This window comes from Anneissia japonica, unplaced genomic scaffold (assembly GCF_011630105.1).
Source record: "Anneissia japonica isolate Jap-2015-1 unplaced genomic scaffold, ASM1163010v1 scaffold288221_len503873_cov180, whole genome shotgun sequence".
Lineage (NCBI taxonomy): Eukaryota > Metazoa > Echinodermata > Crinoidea > Comatulida > Comatulidae > Anneissia > Anneissia japonica.
Window position 1 is genome coordinate 196,405 of NW_022686204.1, and position 5,565 is coordinate 201,969.

At 30.5% G+C, this 5,565-nt stretch overlaps 1 protein-coding gene across 1 annotated transcript in view; it reads left to right on the top strand.

The window, feature by feature from the left end:
• The first annotated feature begins 463 nt into the window (after window positions 1–463).
• LOC117113843 overlaps window positions 464–5,565 on the top strand; it is an 11,077-nt gene continuing 5,975 nt past the window's right edge. The window contains exons 1-2 of the mRNA XM_033257299.1: window positions 464–635; window positions 1,214–1,859. The gene's annotated coding sequence lies outside the window, so the exon portion shown is untranslated. The remainder of the gene's footprint in view (window positions 636–1,213; window positions 1,860–5,565) is intronic.

Genomic DNA, 5,565 nt, shown 5'->3' on the forward strand with positions numbered 1-5,565 from the left:
ATAATTAAATCAATTCACATACAATGTTGTTTTGTCCTTCGAGGACTCATCAGTGCAGCCCAGATATAAATAAGCAATTGGAATCAAATCCAGAATGTATCTTGTTAAATTCATTCAATAAAGTTGCAATCAATAAAGTGGTTTGTCTTGTTATAATAGACCTATTAGTCACACAACTTGTTACATGCATTTACATATTCGTTAATTGAAAATTTGTAACATTGCTATACGGATATAAATGAACGTATATATATATATATATATATATATATATGGATATATATATCTTTATATATATGTATATATACATATATATATATATATACATCTTTATATATATATATACATCCATCTTTAATACAATTTTTTTCATCAAATTTTGATCTTTCGATCTTCTTTTTAGACTTACTTATGGAAGTTTCTGTGCGTTACCGATCGGAAAATGTCGCAAACACAACTGTATGTGCTGGTAAAGGATGTTATGTTTACTTCGAGTCTCTATGTGCAACCGCTGACTGCAAAGGCATGACGAAAATCGCGTTACCTACTAGCAAATCCGTGAACTATCAAACGCCTCAAAAATCGGAAAAACTTTTGGAATTTACCGACAGAATTCTCTACAACATGAAATACGGGTAATTTAAATGCGAGATCTACAATTTAGATATTTTTTTCTCGTGAAGTGTTTAACTTAGCAGACATTCTTATGTTAAAATATCTTACTTTAGTGTAAAATGTTTTCGAAAAAGTATAAATTATATAGAAATATTCATCAAACGTAACGGAAGAGGAATCTGATTGAGAATGAAATGCAAGCCACGCCCAACAATAAAAAACAGGCCACACCCAATCAATAAATTGTATTGTAAGCTGTCAGACCGTCGCCTGATTTTGAATAATACAGGCTTTTATTATTATTATCATTATAATTTGGACTAATATTCTATTGACGTATGTATGAATTTATTTTCATTTTTTTGATTGAAAAATTACGCTATAATACTTCGTTTCTTTGATGTGGTTAGGCCTATTATACCAAATGCGAAAGATGTTTACTTATAATCATGATATAATGATGACAAAAATCAGTGTGGCATATTAGATTTGATATAGGCCCTATTCAATGTAGACTCTGGGCCTATTTTTGCATTTTAATACTTTTAAAAAATAATACAATGATACTAATTCTACTATTTTTGTGATTTGTTTTCAGTATCGTTTTCACGTACGATGAAAGTGACAACTGCGTGTATGCTATGCGTCTCTGTAACAGTATGGTATTTATGTACAGTCCCCAATTTCAGACCGGACCTGATTATCCAATCAAATTGCAACGCGGACATAGAGTCAAAGTTTACGATTGCAATGTACACCGAATGTCGGCATGTGCAATAACTGAAGAGACCACGACGAAATCGGACCCTTGCGTGTTTTTCAGCGTTGCGCAAAAATGGCGGCCAATTGTATTGAACGAAGATCGATTTAGTGCGAATTTTCTCCCTGAAAATTTACCATTACACGATTGTCTTGTCTCGATTGCTTTAAAATTACACATAACTGAGAATGTTCCTAGAGTTGTTACGCAGAAAATCACGGAAGGATCACCTATACGAAAAGAATACGACATCACTGTTTGTGGCTATAATGAGCCAATCAGAGGAAAGGCAGCATCGGCCGAACGTTTGCATCAGTTCATAAATCAACTTTGTGCCCGAGTTCCTTCGATGAAAGAGAAACTCAACGATTTTGAGAGAAGGCTGATGCAATTTGAGGCGTCTTCATCACATATCAGAAATGAATTCCATGAGCTCGTGAAAGAGGCTACAGAAAAATCGACAACGTAGGAGAAAAATGTCAAGGTAATGAAGATATTGTGTATATTAGACATGATGATTATTGTTAACGATCATTACGTCATTTAAACATAATTAGAAAAGAAGAAAATTATTACATAGGCCTAAAAATTTTGTAAAAATCGATTTATCATCGAATGCTGTGTTTTATAACTGACTATTCATCTTGGACTTTGTATCCAATACGTTAATTTTGTGCAACTACACACTACTACATAAATTTGCCGGCGTTAATCTTGCGTGTTACAATTAATTTCAACAATTTTATACATGTGTTTAATAGTTTACTGTTACGCAAGAAATTCGATTTTAATTCTTATACTTTCAGTACAATCTTTCAATCTCAGTTACTCTCACAATGAACAATACTTTGTGTAAAAGTTTCTTTAATTAAAACCGGCAATGCAATATTATATCTTAAGCTGTGTGTTCAATGCAGTTTTTTTCCCAACACCCAACTTCACATAAATTTGCCAGCGTTAGTCTTCAACACAATGTTGCAATGCTTGGGCTGCCAGCTCAAATCACTGTCGCCGCGTCATAATTTTGACGAGTGTCCTGAATTGAACTAGGTAATTCCATGCTTGCGATATGTGTTTAATTCTATACTGCTACGCAAGTCAATTTTAGTTTTTTAGTCTAATAATTATAACTCAATTAAAGACTAATATGAATAAGCTACATATATTACGTAAAACAACTCCGAATGCGGAGGTACAAACGCGCATATTGGTTCATTCCGCTTGAGCCAAGGCGCATGTCGTCACGAGTGTGAGAACTTGCGTGCGTGGTTATTATCAATATTATGGGCATTATTATGATAGTATTAAATATGTTTGTTAGGCCTTATATTATAATATGTTTTATAATATGTTAAACAAATACAATGCAATATAAGTAGATCTATACCTTAATGACAAACACCTTTGGTGGTATGTATATATATAAGTTATGCAGATGTAATTAAAAAAATATAAGCCAAATAATAATAATAATAATAATAATAACAGTGATAAAATAATAATGAAAATGATAATATGCTTTTTATTAATAGTAATACAATTGTTATATTTGTGGTAATAGACATAATACTAATACAATAGTAGAAATAATAATAATAATAATAATAATAATAATAATAATAATATAGGAGTAATAATAACATTGTTAATAACAACAACAATAATTAAGATAATGACAATGATAATATTAATAACAATGATAATATAGTAACAGCAGCAACAACATGATAATGACAATGATGATGATGAATAATGATAAACATAAAGATGAAGTTGACAGTGAAAATAACAATGGCAACGATAATGATTTAAAAAAATAATGATAAAGGCAACGATTACGATAATAATAATAATAATAATAATAATGATAATAATAATAATAATATTAATAATAATAATAATAATAATAATAATAATAATAATAATAATAATAATAATAATAATAATTTGTTTTAATTTTTTTTTTTATAAAGGGTAACCCTTCCAGCGTATCCTAGATGGTCGACTGATATTCAGGGCCCTCTTTAACTAAATGAAATAATGACAGTGATAATAATTAAATAATGATGATAAAGCTAGTGATAGTTAATGTTAAATGATAGTAGCATTAATTATGATAATAATAATAATAATAATAATAATAATAATAATAATAATAATAATGAGTTATAATTCATATTTTATACTTGAAGTGCGGTGAGAGAATGTATCCAATGTGTAAGGCAAAACTATCGTATATTATTAAAATACTGTACATAAATTAAGAGAAGTAATTTCTACTCATTATGATAAATATAATCAACATAAATGATAGGGCGTAGTTGAAAATGTCATAATTTGGCATGATTGCTGTTATTCCAATATTTACACTACAACTTTTTAGCTCAGCGATCTGGGAATTTCCATTTTTATTTGCATACAATATTTAATGACACAACGTTGGAAATTCCAACAACGCGATTCATGTGAATAAACACGACGAAGCAATATTGTACTTGACCTTTGCTCTTGTACCGTATATGTTATAATCAATATATTAACGAGGGCTTGTATAACACTATTTACCTATCTACAAAGATACGCTATCGTATAAATATATTATACAGGATTTTATACAGATGTTTTTAACTTTTATATATCCAGTGGCGGATTCAAGGAAGGGGGAACTAGCCGGCCTGGCCCCCTCCCCTACTTCACAAAATTTTTCAAAATTATAAAAAAAAAATTGGAGAAAAAAAGGAAATCATATAAACATTTATGTCTGAGAGTGCCATTCCCGAGGTGACATGATCATAATTTTTTCTACCTTACCCCCAACCGTGGTGGGGCTAACGTAGGTGCACTCTCTATATATGAAAGCCCCTTCCTGGGATCCCTCTATTTTGAATTCCTGTATCCGCCACTAATATCTATAATAATAGGTAAATAGGTCTATCCATTAAAGTATATAATAATATATAGTATATATATATATATATATATATATATATATAAGTTTTAAATATATAATATTAGGTCGTATATAATATACTATTATAAATGGTAATGAAATGCCCAAACAAATATACAATTGAACTTAGCTTATATAGCCTATTATGTTATACAGTAGATCCTACAGTATTAAATCCGGCAACTATTTTTATACCTCCCTAATTAAGCTGTTTTATATTAATATTAATGTAGATGTTTCATATAATTGTAGATGTTTTATATTAATGTAGATGTACAACCTTTATTGGCATAGACCTTCAACAGACACAGATAGGAAAATTCATGTATAATATATATAGGCCTATATATATATATACATATATATATATATATAATATATTATATTATACACATTATTGAATTAGGCCTATATATACATAAAATTTATATACGATAATACATAGAAAAAGACTAAAATTGTTTAGTAAAGCCTACAACGGCATTTAATTATTCCTTATAAAGATATATGCTATGAAGGAATATTAGAAAATAGAGTGCTAGACTATTTTATGTTCTTTAATGTTGTATTCAATAAATATAGAATAAAAATTGAATAGTATTTTGCGTATTTTTGTATTGTAACGATTTAATAGCGTACCTTACGGAAATGAATGCAGTACTCGTAATTATGTGATGTGCAACGGACCGTTACCTATTGTCATACTCTGCTGTGCTTCCTTATTTGGGTCTTCGACTTCCAAATATGAAAGTCGTGGTTCGCGTACTAGGAAATGCATTACTTCTTAGAAATGGTTGGGAATTACCAGTCCTGTAGTTTACTTGTATTTTAATGCGTTCCTGGTATTCAGCTGTTACCGATAATTAGGTAACGAAAAACAATCATGCTGCAAAAAATGTATAGAATTTCCGTTTTCCCCGGTGAATGATTCTAGCTATGATGAACCAGTTTGAGTTCATGGAAATATTAATTTTATTTTTAGGCCACCACTACCCCAACCTTTATCCGTCGTCATCTAATCAAATAATATCAGTGGCAGATTCAGTGGGCGCCGGAACCTACCAAAAATGTCAACATTATTTTTTGAATGGAGAAAAAAAGAAAATTATGTCCGAATTTTAAGTTTGAGTGTGCCATTTCCGGCCGGTCATCTAAAGGTTTTCAGCCCCAAACATGGTCGGGCTGGGGTGGTCTAAACCCTCCAACTGTGAAAGTCGACACACCCCCCCCCCCGGCCACC